This window comes from Schistocerca gregaria, chromosome 2 (assembly GCF_023897955.1).
Source record: "Schistocerca gregaria isolate iqSchGreg1 chromosome 2, iqSchGreg1.2, whole genome shotgun sequence".
NCBI classification, from domain to species: domain Eukaryota; kingdom Metazoa; phylum Arthropoda; class Insecta; order Orthoptera; family Acrididae; genus Schistocerca; species Schistocerca gregaria.
The window spans coordinates 212,596,990-212,612,335 of NC_064921.1; positions in this window are offsets into that span (position 1 = coordinate 212,596,990).

The following is a 15,346-nucleotide window of genomic DNA, read 5'->3' on the forward strand; positions in this document are numbered from 1 at the left end:
GCCATACATCCCCTCGCCGTAACGGTATATGACGGTGCGCAGCATTGAATATCGGTGGCGAGAACACCAGCGGCACACTCGACTAATTTCAGCCACGCAGCCACGTCGACAATCGCAGAGCACTGTTTGTCAGAGAATCACGCTATAGGATACTAACGTTCCAGGATTTTAGCGCAGACTTCCAAATACTGGGACAGTGTCATCATAAAGCTATCAAAATTCACACCAGCGGTAATCTTATCAGTGGAGACTGCGGCTATAATCTCAGCAGGAGTTGGGAACCAGACCTGGGTCTAGTTAAGAAGACGCTCAGCAAACACAACGATCTCTCGACCAGGGCTCTTTATTCACACACTGAAGAGCCAAAGAAAGTGGTACACCTGGCTAACACCGTGTAAGGCCCAAGCGAGCCCGAAGAAGTGCCGCAACACGACGTAGCATGGCGTCGAGTAACGTCTGAGTAGTGCTGAAGGGAATTGTCACCATGAATCCTGCAGGGCTGTCCATAAATCCGAAAGAGTACCAGGGGGTGGAGAGCCCTTCTGAGCAACACGTTGCAAGGCATCCCAGATATGCTCAATAATGTTCATGTCTGGGAAGTTTGGTGGGCATCGGAAGTGCTTAAACTCAGACGAGTGTTCTTGGAGCAACTCTGTATCAATTATGGAAATGTAGGGTGTAGCATTGTCCTGGAGGAATACCCACGTCAGTCGGAATGCTCAATGGACGCGGATGGATGCAAGTGACTTGCAGGGTGCTTGGATTCTTGAGATTGTCTCCATACCCGTACACGTCCATCCGCTCGATACAGTTTGAAACGAGACTTGTTCGACCAGGCGACATGTTTCCAGGCATCTACAGTCCATTGTAGGTGTTGACGGCCACAGGCGAGGCGTAAAGCTTTGTGTCGTGTTGTTAGCAAGAGCACGTAATGGCCCATCGACTCCGAATGTCCATATCGTTGATCTTTCGTGGAATGGTTCCCACGCTGGCACTTTCTGATGGCCCAGTACAGACATCTGCAGCAATCTGCGGAAGTGTTGCTCTTCTGCCACGTTGAACGATTCTCCTTGGTCGTCGTCGGTTCCATTCTTGAAGGATTTTTTTTCCGGTGATGTCGGCGATTTGATGTTTTACCGGATTCCTGATATTCACGGTACACTCATGAAATGGTCGTAATGGAAAATCCCTAATTCATCGCTACCTTAACGATGCTGTGTCCCATTGTTCGCGCGCCGACTGTAATACCACGTTCAAACTCACTTAAATCTTGATAACCTGCCATTTTAGCAGCATGTAATGTCTCTTGCAGCGGTCTCTCCGCGATATTTTCAGAAATTTTATAAATTATATATCTCGAAATATCTCTTCTTATCTTACCGATTCCTGAAATTCAGTATCGTTATCAATGCAAAATACTTTCAAGCCCTATTATTCCTTGGAGCGTGCATTTACTCCATGGAATAGCTTCTCCGCTATGTATGTTTTCTCTTATGAAAAGAATGATTCAGATCTTGCCGATTAGCCATGAAAGAACGAAGATGTATATGTATGTATTGTTGAGCTAGTGGCCATCTTGATTAGATTCTGTATGAGAAGGAATTTAATACATGAACTAAACTAAAGTAAGTTTGTTCGCGTATTATTTAACTGATTATTATTGACAGTGCCTGCTTACTACGTTGTGTTGCACGGGATCAGTGGGGAACGTCTGACTTACACTGGACGAACCTGCCGTTTTGTACGCTCAAGATATCCAGTTTATTACTTTCAATAAATAGGCTAACACGCTCTTACCAGCAGATCTCCGGTCTTCCCCATGTGATCGCCGAAAGTTAATAATTATTACAAATGTTTTCAGGAGATCGACTGACAATTTCCGTCGCACCGAGACTTCGAAATTGCTTTACTGCCTTATTGAATTTATGTTAAGCTCAATTTAATCAGGATAGAACAGTATTGAACTGTGTGAATTGATAAGCCTGCTCTTTGAATGAAAATTCCCTTAATATACGCATGTGTTTACTATCCTGATCAGTGGAGCTAAATCAGGCCGGTGTGAGAGAGGTTTTTAAATTTCAGATCCCACAAAAAATATCAAAAGCAGTAACCGATCTAAGAATTTGCACCAGACACTTGTTGTCTTATATAGGCGTTCCCGACCGCAGCGCTGTATTCTATCTGTTTGTATATCTCTGTATTGGAATACGCATGCCTGTAGCAGTTTCTTTGCAGCATAATTGTATATATTAGCTTAATAACTATGTAATCTGTAAAATACGCGTAATATCAACAACGTACTAGATATGAAGATATGAATCTTTATTTCGCATCTTTTCTCGTAAAATGTCAAATCAGAAAGTTAATTTTAAACTGAAGATTTTGTAAAGCGTGATTAATCGTACTCATGCAAAGAAATGAAATACACGTGTAAATAAACTATCTTATACACCAATCGGCTGGAAAGAGCACACCGCAAGCTCTCAAGCATACCGCTCCTTCCCGTCAGGGTGAAAATAAAAAACCCTCAGTTCCGCGTCCAGATTCAGGACAGCACTCCGCGCAGAGATGTAGGTTGCGTGCCTCCTGCTGCGGAAGATATACCGCCGGCTGTTTAAAACAGAGTCGCGAGTGGCGCTGACCGTGGAGCGCACCACCACATCCATGCCCTCGCAGACCGAGGAACGGCCAGCGGAGCCGGAAAAAAAGACGCAGACGACCCAGAGGTCGGAGCAAAAACGCCGTCTGTAGAAAATGTGGTCGTGAATAGAGTGGCACAAAGGACGCCTGCCCTCGAAGAAGCCAACCTGGGCGAACGTAAGCAAGGCCCGGGAATGACCAACAAAAGCGTGCTGAACATCCTGGTCAGCTATGGAAGAAGGCTGTTCACCATGAAACGTAACTACTAGTTTCGTTCCATTGAAGCCCGTGGGGCTAATTGCATATGACGTCAACAGTTGCATACCAGTGGGTGGGGTCAGAAACTAACCCCAACGAAGTTTATATTCTAAAACTCCTGTCGTGTTCAGTAGTTTATTTAATAAATACATGACATTTATCGTAATTATAATTGCTACAATCGACATTAAGAACCGCTTTTGGTTTACACTTATAGTTGAGTTGCAGCGAGTGTTATAACTCAAGGTGTATCAGGTCAAGAATCACCACTCGCAGTCAACCGGTAAACAGATGGTTCAAATGGCTCTGAGCACTATGGGATTTAACATCTTAGGTCATCAGTCCCCTAGAACTTAGAACTACTTAAACCTAACTAACGTAACGACATCACACACATCCATGCCCGAGGCAGGATTCGAACCTGCGACCGTAGAGGTCGCGCGTATCCGGACTGAGCGCCTAGAACCACTAGACCACCGCGCCCGGCCCGGTAAACAGAGTGGTGAGTGGAAGGTAATATATTTGTGGCACTTGACAGAATGTACAAGAAGATGACGGAATTAGAAATTTGCTTGAGAGTTCAGACAATGAATATAGTGGTGAACTATCCGAAAGCTCAAAGAGTTCTGGAAGAAAGAAGTACCTGAAAGATCTTCCTTGTGAACTTTGTGACCTCATCATGTAAAGATGCGCTCAAAATTCTGTAGGCCTACACTCATAATACACTACAGTGTTGTCGACTTTTGGGTATGACTGTAATCAAAATCAAGGTTCTGTGAAAAGAGGGAACAACGTAACGGAGCCGCGACAGAAAGTACCACGTGTAGCTGTGCATAATCTGCCAAAGAGAGGACGCTGTTACTTATGCGCCAGAAGCAAAGACCGTAATTACATGAAGGCTTGCACTTCTTGCAGGAAGTATATCTGCCCTGCAAGAAAGAATAAGTAGTTTGTATTGTAAAGTGTTCTGAATGTGAATTTGAATAATTCTTGTAATTGCGAAATTAATACAAATACATGTAAAAAACTATTTATTTTTTACTAAAAATGTCCCACAAACCCTTTCCCAGTAATAATAATCAACATTTTAATCTTCTAATCTGCCAAAATTATGGAATTACATAAGTAGTGTGATTTATCCTAGATAGAGAATGAGTGATGGTTGTGGGGTCAGTCGCTGACTCCTCCCATTGGCGTTGGGCAGTGCAACATACAGCATTTGTATGCAACTGTTAATAATAATGTGTAAAAATAATTTCGTAATAACAGAATGATTAGTTATACGTAAAGATTCTCACACACGACGGCCATGAGGATGTGGAAAGGCAAAGAGTGATTTTTATTTCAATGGTCACACCTCCTTTTTCCCTTTGTTGTTATTACCGTGCGAAAGTATGAATTTTGGTAAATTTATGCTATTACGAAAAAGACTATCGAAAGATACAGTGAGGTTGGTAGTTTGGAAAGATGAAACTGTTCGGAAGACTGGGCAAAGAAACTGGCAGACGTTAAGGGTAGCTAGAATGGGAGTCATGGGCTCAGTCAGTAGCAGTCTTCTTGTTCGGGAGCTTTGAAACTCAGGGAACGTAGGGTTCATGCACGCTATTCTTGGGAAAGTGTCCCAGGCCGGCTGAGAAGGAAGATGTCTCCACGCTGGAGATCACGAGGGTAAGAAAATTATCTCGCAAATGAGCAACAAAATCCTTAATCTTAGGATCAATGTGTGCTTTGTAGTCAGTGTCGGTGGGGAACCTCGAGACAATATGATTATTTGGTAACTATGAGCTAATTAACTGGTTTTTGTTTTGGCAACTTTGGGGTAATTAACTGGCGCTAAGACAGAGACTCAAAGTCCGTGAGATGGAATACTGCCCAACAGCTTGGTACGCAAGCAAGTCAATAACTAATAATTAAAGGTCTTTCAATGCATAACTCAAGTAAAATATTGCGATGTCATGTGCAGTTTATAATGGTTTAATGTTAATTTTAATTACCTCCCTGTACCATAGAAGGCAGCACGAGTGGCGCGGAAACGGACCAGGGCCTTAAGTCATGAAAATTATCAAGTTTCTTTAACGGTTATGTGCTAGAAAGGTTTTGCGTGTTTGTTGAAATTCCTTTGTTTTGGTTACTGGTGTAACGGTTTGTGTCACGTGGAGGCAATGAAGGGTACATTCGGCAAAATTTGGAAATTTTTGTTGGGTTTCTATGGGACAACACACACACACACACATACACACACACACGTTCCCGATGGACGACTAGAACTTCAAACTTCCGAAGTTCGTCCGACGGGGAAGGGTGGGGTGGAGATGGCCTTGGGGGGGGATGTTGCTTCGCGAACCGTGTGGCAAGGCGCCCGAATACCGCGCGGCTACACGACCCGGCAGTGCATTCAGTACGAAATAGCTGATTAGTTAGCGGAGATATCTATGAATTAATGTGGGATTCTTTTCGTTACTTTGTATCCTTTTATTTATACTTAACGTATGGAAGTGTACTTCTCGCCAAATTCGTTAAAGGCTTCGAGTTGGCTCATATCCCCCAATGCGTTTATTAGTATAAGTTTAGATATTGTTTAATGTCAATTACAGCCCATTGAGTTTGTTTAAATAGTTTCATAATGTCTATGTGAAGATTGAGTGTCCACGTGACACCCCCCCCTCCCCCCCCCCCCCCCCCCCCCCCCACAATCGCCATGTGAGCTTGCGTTACGCGCATACGCTAAGACTTTTGCTATGAGAACATAATAGAGAGCATAAATCGATATGGGTATGCAGTATCGTGTGTAAAATTCATCGGTAGATTCTGAGTATTAATATTAGTTTGTTCTAAGTAGCATGATGGACACAAGAAATGGGAGATTGAAAACTTTTGCGGCGCTAGCCACACCGTAATATATGCGCCTCTACAAAAGTATGTTTTAAATAATAACTATATCCCCCCATGAACCATGGACCTTGCCGCTGGTGGTGAGGCTTGCGTGCCTCAGCGATACAGATAGCCGTACCGTAGGTGCAACCACAACGGAGGTGTATCTGTTGAGAGGCCAGACAAACGTGTGGTTCCTGAAGATGGGCAGCAGCCTTTTCATTAGTTGCAGGGGCAACGGTCTGGCTGATTGACTGATCTGGCCTTGTAACAATAACCAAAACGGCCTTGCTGTGCTGGTACTGCGAACGGCTGAAAGCAAGGGGAAACTACGGCCGTAATTTTACCCGAGGGCATGCAGCTTTACTGTATGATTAAATGATGATGGCGTCCTCTTGGGTAAAATATTCCGGAGGTAAAATAGTCGCCCATTCGGATCTCCGGGCGAGGACTACTCAATAGGATGTCGTTATCAGGAGAAAGAAAACTGGCGTTCTACGAATCGGAGCGTGGAATGTCAGATCCCTTAATCGGGCAGGTAGGTTAGAAAATTTAAAAAGGGAAATGGATAGGTTAAAGTTAGATATAGTGGAAATTAGTGACGTTCGGTGGCAGGAGGAACAAGACTTTTGCAGGAGTAGGTTTAATAATGAATAGGAAAATAGGAATGCGGGTAAGCTACTACAAACAGCATAGTGAACGCATTATTGTGGCCAAGATAGATACGAAGCCCGCACCTACTACAGTAGTACAAGTTTATATGCCAACTAGCTCTGCAGATGACGAAGAAATTGAAGAAATGTGTGATCAAATAAAAGAAATCATTCAGATAGTGAAGTGTGACGAAAATTTAATAGTCATGGATGACTGGAATTCGGTAGTAGGAAAAAGGAAGAGAAGGAAACGTAGTAGGTGAACATGGACTGGGGCAAAGAAATGAAAGAGGAAGCCGCCTGGCAGAATTTTGCACAGAGCACAACTTAATCATAGCTAACACTTGGTTCAAGAATCATAAAAGAAGGCTGTATACATGGAAGAAGCCTGGAGATACTGACAGGTTTCAGATAGATTATATAATGGTAAGACAGAGAATTCGGAACCAGGTTTTAAATTGTAAGACATTTCCAGGAGCAGATGTGGACTCTGACCACAATCTATGTAGATTAAAACTAAAGAAACTGCAAAAAGGTGGGAATTTAAGGAGATGGGATCTGGATAAACTAAAAGAACCAGAGGTTAGACAGAGTTTCAGGGAGAGCATAAGGGAGCAATTGACAGGAATGGGGGAAAGAAATAGGTTGGAAGAAGAATGGGTAGCTTTGACGGATGAAGTAGTGAAGGCAGCAGAGGATCAAGTAGGTAAAAAGACGAGGGCTAGTAGAAATCCTTTGGTAACAGAAGAAATATTGAATTTCATTGATGAAAGGAGAAAATATAAAAATACAGTAAATGAAGCAGGCAAAAAGGAATACAGACGCCTCAAAAATGAGATCGACAGGAAGTGCAAAATGGCTAAGCAGGTATGGCTAGAGGACAAATGTTAGGATGTAGAGGCTTATCGCACTAGGGGTAAGAGAGATACTGCCTACAGGAAAATTAAAGAGACCTTTGGTGATAAGAGAACCATTTTTATGAACATCAAGGGCTCAGATGGAAACCAAGTTTTAAGCAAAGATGTGAAAGCAGAAAGGCGGAAGGAGTATATAGAGGGTCTATACAAGGGCGATGTACTTCAGGACAATGATATGGAAATGGAAGAGGATGTAGATGAAGATGAAATGGGAGATACGATACTGCGCGAAGAGTTTGACAGAGCACTGAAAGGCCTGAGTCGAAACAAGGGCCCCGTAGTAGACAACATTCCATTGGAACTACTGACGGCCTTAGGAGAGCCAGTCCTGACAAAACTCTACCATCTGGTGAGCAAGATATATGAGACAGGCGAAATACCCTTAGACTTCAAGAAGAATATAATAATTCCAATCCCAAAGAAATCATGTGTTGACAAATGTGAAAATTACCGAACTATCAGTTTAATAAGTCACAGCTGCAAATACTAACGCGAATTCTTTACAGACGAATGGAAAAAGTAGTAGAAGCCGACCTCGGGGAAGATCAGTTTGGATTCCGCAGAAATGTTGGAACACGTGAGGCAATACTGTCCCTACGACTCATATCAGAAGCTCGATTAAGGAAGGGCAAACCTACGTTTCTAGCATTTTCTAGCATTTGTAGACTTAGAGAAAGCTTTTGACACTGTTGATTGGAATACTCTCTTTCAAATTCTGAAGGTAGCAGGAGTAAAATACGGGGAGCGAAAGGCTATTTACAATTTGTATAGAAACCAGATGGCAGTTATAAGAGTCGAGGGACATGAAAGGGAAGCAGTGGTTGGGAAGGGAGTGAGACAGGGTTCTAGTCTCTCCCCGATGTTATTCAATCTGTATATTGAGCAAGCAGTGAAGGAAAAAAAAAAGAAAAATTCGGAGTGGGTATTAAAATCCATGGAGAAGAAAGAAAAATGTTGAGGTTTGCCGATGACATTGTAATTCTGTCAGAGACAGCAAAGGACTTGGAAGAGAAGTTGAACGGAATGTATAGTGTCTTGAAAGGAGAGTATCAGATGAACATCAACAAAAGCAAAACGAGGATAATGGAATGTAGTCGAATTAAGACGGGTGACGCTGAGGGAATTAGATTAGGAAATGAGACACTTAAAGTAGTAAATGAGTTTTGCTGTTTGGGGAGCAAAATAACTGATGATGGGCGAAGTAGAGAGGATATAAAATGTAGACTGGCAATGACAAGGAAACCGTTTCTGAAGAAGAGAAATTTGTTAACATCGAGTATAGATTTAAGTGTCAGGAAGTCATTTCTGAAAGTATTTGTATGGAGTGTAGCCATGTATGGAAGTGAAACATGGACGATAAATAGTTTGGACAAGAAGAGAATAGAAGCTTTCGAAATGTGGTGCTACAGATGAATGCTGAAGATTAGATGGGTAGATCACATAAGTAATGAGGAAGTATTGAAGAGGATTGGGGAGAAGAGAAGTTTGTGGCTCAACTTGACCAGAAGAAGGGATCGGTTGGTAAGACATGTTATGAGGCATCAAGGGATCTCCAATTTAGTATTGGAGGGCAGCTTGGAGGGTAAAAATCGTAGAGGGAGACCAAGAGGTGACTACACTAAGCAGATTCAGAAGGATGTAGGTTGCAGTAGGTACTGGGAGATGAAGAAGTTTGCACAAGGTAGAGTAGCGTAGAGACCTGCATCAAACCAGTCTCAGGACTGAAGACCACAACAACAAGAAGATAGTTTTAAAATCACAATAAATATGGTGAGCAAAGTTTGCGTCTGGCTTTGATGACAAACAAACTCTTTAATCATAAATTCATAGTTGGGAAGGTCTTCAGGTAGGTCAGCTTTGCTGTGAAAAATAAACAAGGCATTCTATCCGTTCTCAGAGAAGGCAGAACGCAAGTATGATTTCAGCCTTGGAAGAGCCGAAAACGATCGTTCTGTTGAACAATTATAAGTGCCGTACCTAGAAACACTCTAACAGCAGTGTCAACATTCGGAAACGTAGACCTTTCGTAAAAATTTACTCGCTTCGATTGGTACGTCACTAATGCGACAACATTTCAAAAGTGCCGCGAAAAGGATACATTGAGATGAGAAGGAAGGTTCTAAATCAGTTTCATATAACGCTTTGAGTTTTTCTGGGCGTTCAGAAATGAAGTGTGGTGAACTATTATTAAGTTTATTGAAATCTATAAATGTATCTAACTGTCATTTATAATCTTCCCTCTTCTCCTCCACAGTAATTCAGAATACAAGTTATGAAGTATTTGGAATAGTATTTCGACTCAAAATTTCTCCCTACCAGTAAGAAGGACTTCTTCAGTGTCCGCTTCTTCATCAACGTGATGTTTGCGTTTCCTTGATCTTTCATAGGTGCAATTGTAGTCTGTATCTGTCGTAACTTCAACGGATTTATTTTCATAATAGTCGAACATGCCACGAATAAAACCAACAAACACTACAAGTGAATCATATAATTCATGCACTATTTCACTATCAACTTTTACACTTTACAATTTCCCATTTACACTATTGAATCTCTTGAATATGTTCTTCCAAACTGTGATCAAGAACAGTGTTTTGAGACAGTAAAGCCGAAGCCTCATTTTGCACAAGTGGTACGACACAAGTATTGTGTGTGAGGGCAATGATAACTCTCTCCCAATTTGCCTTTAGACTTACGCATGCTTCCTCTCTTGCTGACCACTGTGTTTTTGACAAACTTCTAACTGTTTTACTTCCTGGTTTTATGAAAGAAAGAAGGTGATCCCACCGTTGTGTAGAACCAGAATTGCACTAGATTGAAAAATAAAGATGCTTCTTGATAACAGCTTGCAGCGGCAGCACTATTGCCAACTAAATTTTAAAAAATCCTACTGCACAAGGTACATAATGCGCTTTTGGGTTTCATTCTTTAATGCATGCCTGCAAACCAGTGTACACTCCTGACAAGTTGCTTACGTTGTTGTATGATTTGCCTCTAAGGTCAGTAATATTGATATTATTGGTAGACAGAACTTTCAATGCGGCCCCAACTAGGTTTTGAGGCTTGTATCCCGGGTTTGTTAAAAACAGAAGGAAACGTCCACCAGGCTTATCATTCTCGTACACATATCTTAATATGAAAGAAAATAGAACAGAATGTGAAATATCCGCAGTAGGATCTTCTACCGTATTTGGCCAGTTTGATATCACGATATTTTTTTTCGTTCAGAAAGCAGCTCTGTTATCCATCACAGATTGTTGAAGATAGAAAACTTACGTCCCCGCCCGGATTTCCACTTCGTTCAGTGTACTTCTTTAGAAAAGGATCGAACTCGCCTGTAAGTTGAAGAGACATCTTAAATTAGTCTTTATGAAATGAACGGAATTTTTTCAACGTGTCAACGTAGGGAAGGTTCATGATTTGTTATATTCTTCGCTATTATGAACACCCTCTTCAACACACTGCGCCAGTACATTTTTCCGGTCTCACCATATGACTCCAAATGGTTTTATACCGTTCAAAGTGATTTTTCTCTTGTTAAAAGTGATAATTATTTTTTTCTGTTCTAGTGAATTTTCGTAAAGAGATAAAGTATTAGAAATATTTCTTCAATCTGAAGTACCTACAGTAGCAATCGAAGTCTTACCTCTGAACAATTTACATGGAGCACAAAAAATAGCAACGATGCTACAATCATACACTCCTGGAAATGGAAAAAAGAACACATTGAAACCGGTGTGTCAGACCCACCATACTTGCTCCGGACACTGCGAGAGGGCTGTACAAGCAATGATCACACGCGCAGCACAGCGGACACACCAGGAACCGCGGTGTTGGCCGTCGAATGGCGCTAGCTGCGCAGCATTTGTGCACCGCCGCCGTCAGTGTCAGCCTATTTGCCGTGGCATACGGAGCTCCATCGCAGTCTTTAACACTGGTAGCATGCCGCGACAGCGTGGACGTGAACCGTATGTGCAGTTGACGGACTTTGAGCGAGGGCGTATAGTGGGCATGCGGGAGGCCGGGTGGACGTACCGCCGAATTGCTTAACACATGGGGCGTGAGGTCTCCACAGTACATCGATGTTGTCGCCAGTGGTCGGCGGAAGGTGCACGTGCCCGTCGACCTGGGACCGGACCGCAGCGACGCACGGATGCACGCCAAGACCATAGGATCCTACGCAGTGCCGTAGGGGACCGCACCGCCACTTCCCAGCAAATTAGGGACACTGTTACTCCTGGGGTATCGGCGAGGACCATTCGCAACCGTCTCCATGAAGCTGGGCTACGGTCTCGCACACCGTTAGGCCGTCTTCCGCTCACGCCCCAACATCGTGTAGCCCGCCTCCAGTGGTGGCGCGACAGGCGTGAATGGAGGGACGAATGAAGACGTGTCGTCTTCAGCGATGAGAGTCGCTTCTGCCTTGGTGCCAATGATGGTCGTATGCGTGTTTGGCGCCGTGCAGGTGAGCGCCACAATCAGGACTGCATACGACCGAGGCACACAGGGCCAACACCCGGCATCATGGTGTGGGGAGCAAACTCCTACACTGGCCGTACACCTCTGGTGATCGTCGAGGGGACACTGAATAGTGCCCGGTACATCCCAACCGTCATCGAACCCATCGTTCTACCATTCCCAGACCGGCAAGGGAACTTGCTGTTCCAACAGGACAATGCACGCCCGCGTGTATCCCGTGCCACCCAACGTGCTCTAGAAGGTGTAATCAACTACCCTGGCCAGCAAGATCTCCGGATCTGTCCCCCATTGAGCATGTTTGGGACTGGATGAAGCGTCGTCTCACGCGGTCTGCACGTGCAGCACGAACGCTGGTTCAACTGAGGCGCCATGTGGAAATGGCATGGCAAGCCGTTCCACAGGACTACATCCAGCATCTCTACGATCGTCTCCATGGGAGAAAAGCAGCCTGCATTGCTGCGAAAGGTGGATATACACTGTACTAGTGCCGACATTGTGCATGCTCTGTTGCCTGTGTCTATGTGCCTGTGGTTTTGTCAGTGTGATCATGTGATGTATCTGACCCCAGGAATGTGTCAATAAAGTTTCCCCTTCCTGGGACAATGAAGTCACGGTGTTCTTATTTCAATTTCCAGGAGTGTATACTAACTAACCACGTAATACTTATTCACCATTTAAAAGTTAACGACACACAAATGTTTTGTTCAAATATGTGGTTTTACCGCCTTACGACATTCCTGAATTCGAAAATTCGCCGTTACAATTACTGCCACGGTGCAGAAGAATGTCGATTTTTGATTCATTAACAGACGTTCCGCAGGATCATCACTAACAAGGTTATTTCGTATTGTAACATCTGATTCGGCACTTAGGTTTTTGTCAAACTCGGATTTGTTTTTATTCATTTTAACCATTGTGTCGTTCGCACTCATTTCCTTCACTAAGCTGTACTGACAAATTTGTCCACTCTGCCAAGCGTTTTCAGAACGTTAGCTTCCCTATCTCGCTTTTCCTTCGCCAATTTGGCATATTCCTTATTGTGTCTCTTATTCACGTTAAACATGCAAAAGAAATTGTCAACCGACCACAAAGCAAAAGACAATTCTTTGTAAATAAAAATTACCCAGTTCAGAATCATACGACAAGGTACACGAGCACTAAGCTTTTTACTTTAAACACGAGAGTCAGCCAACAGCAACACAAAATAAAATAAGTTTATACATAAAAAATACCCCGTTAAAAATAGTACCACCGGGCACACTAGGAGAATGCTTTTTAATTTAAACATGACAATGTTCAACGGACTGGCTTGGATTAGTGGACCGAACTGGACTAAGAAATTAAATCGTTCAGACAGGAATGGCAGCGCAGAACAATTTCACTGTTGCCTCTTTCTCTGAACTCAATCAACAAAAGGCAGAAGCCGACAGTATTCTCGGACTAAAAATGTTTCAAAGCTAGAATTGTCGAGTGTCGTCCTGATAGATTTCTTTAAATACTACTGAACAGTTTGGTAAACGGGATTTAAGACAGAAATTGAGTGTCAATTTCCATTCAGTCACGAAGTTTATTTCAGAGCTTATATTGTCTATTGACTTATGCCTTGTTTTAACTAATAAGTGAGGTCAAAATGTTAATAATTTGTTTCATCTGTAAGGGTTGTTATTTTACTACGTAAAATGCTGAATACAGTGCAAAAATATGCCACCCCCTAAAGCGGCCTCCCGTACGCTTACGTACAGTGGGCCAAATGTAAATTAGCCTCTTGACGCAAGACGCTTGTAGTGTTTCAAGTAGTTTTAGCGATTAAAAATAGAAATATAGCTTATTGAACGTAAGAGTAATCCAGTCGCGCATGGTGGTGTTCCCGAGAGCGATCGCATAACCAGTCAGATGTAACTGGAGGGTACAAACAATAGGATAACCAAAGATTTTTTTCCATTATTTTAAAATAACTGAGTCTTATCATGTTAAATACTATATTGAGCGCCAAAACATTTTATGATGCCTTATTCTGCCAGATTCAATGTGCTTGGGCAACTCTTGGACGATCATTTCACAATTGCAGTAGCTTAGATTACCATGCGGTTTCCATGCTGTGTTGCTTCTGGAAGTGCCTTTCACATGATTATGTATGCCCCTTGATTCCTTTATAGTGTGACGTCATTAATTAATGATTAGGAGAACCACTGACAATAGACAAAAAGCAATGAACCATTAATTTTGGATATATAGAAAGTGAATTGATTACAATGTATGTTTTTGAAATAGAAAATAAACTGTGATTATACCCGAATCGCCAGTGGTTATCCCGATTTTAATTTAAGCCCTGCCACTACCTAAGATATGCCTGATGCGAGTAGCGTTATGTCAAGTCATATAATTAAAGAGAAGTTTGAGACCTAATTAAAATAGTTAATTTATTTTGTGTGTATAGAAAGTGAACTGAGCGCAAGGTATGTTTTAGAAACAAAAAATAAATTCTGATTATACCCGAATCTCCAACAATGGTCCTGATTTTAAAATAATCCGAGCCATTACCTAAGTGATAGCTCCTGAGAGTGGCATAAGTTGGATGCCTGGTCATCTAATCAGAGAGAAATTTGAGATCTAGGTTGAAATAGTTCATTAAAGAATGAAGCAGATGGGAAAATCCAAAAATTTTACCGTCCCTGTAGACGACTCGATCTGAATGTAATCAAGTGCAATGAGCGTTGTCCATTGTGTACCCTCTTTCCAGTCTTAACGAGGGACAAAGTTGTCATTTTGCTTGTCAGGAAATTAATGAAGAAATACCTCCCTGTCTAGCGTTCACAACGTGCATGAATAGGAAGCCTCTAAAATCGTATCAGATAGTACTATGCCCATACATAATGAATTTATAAAAGACATTACAATAACGAACACTTCTAGTGTGAGTTTGCAATTCTTGAGGAGGAAACCAAGAAAGAGAAAACCCTCCAGGGAAGGCGAGATAGATGGCTCTATATGATTCAAAATAAGTACTAAATTTAATCTTAGTCTAGAATTTAAATATACGTATGGCTTTTCAAAATGAGATTAAAAAATTTGTTTTGTCACAAATGATAAACAAAGAAATAAGCTGTACTTGTACACCAGAATACTAAAAAGTGTATTGCAAGCTCTTAAGCAAATCGCCCTCATGTGGTGCCCGTTGGACACTATGGACCAGCAGTATACCTGTGGACTGATCGTCTAGTATTTTCATTTTTAGCATCCTTTCTTAACACCACGTGACAAATGTTTCGTTTGTCTGCTTCCCCGGTTTTCCTGCAGGACATGATTCATTTCCACGAATGCTATTCTCAGGGCACAAAATTCTCATAATATTCTTCCTCGAACTGAAGCCCACTTTTGATGCTAGTAGGCTTCTTTTAGGAATGAATATTCTTTTTGATTATGTTAGTCTCGTTCTTGTATAATCGTTGTTTTATCCGTCATACGTTTGCTTGCAACGCAGAAGAATTCCTTCACTCCATGTACACACTGGTTTCCAATTCTGATGGC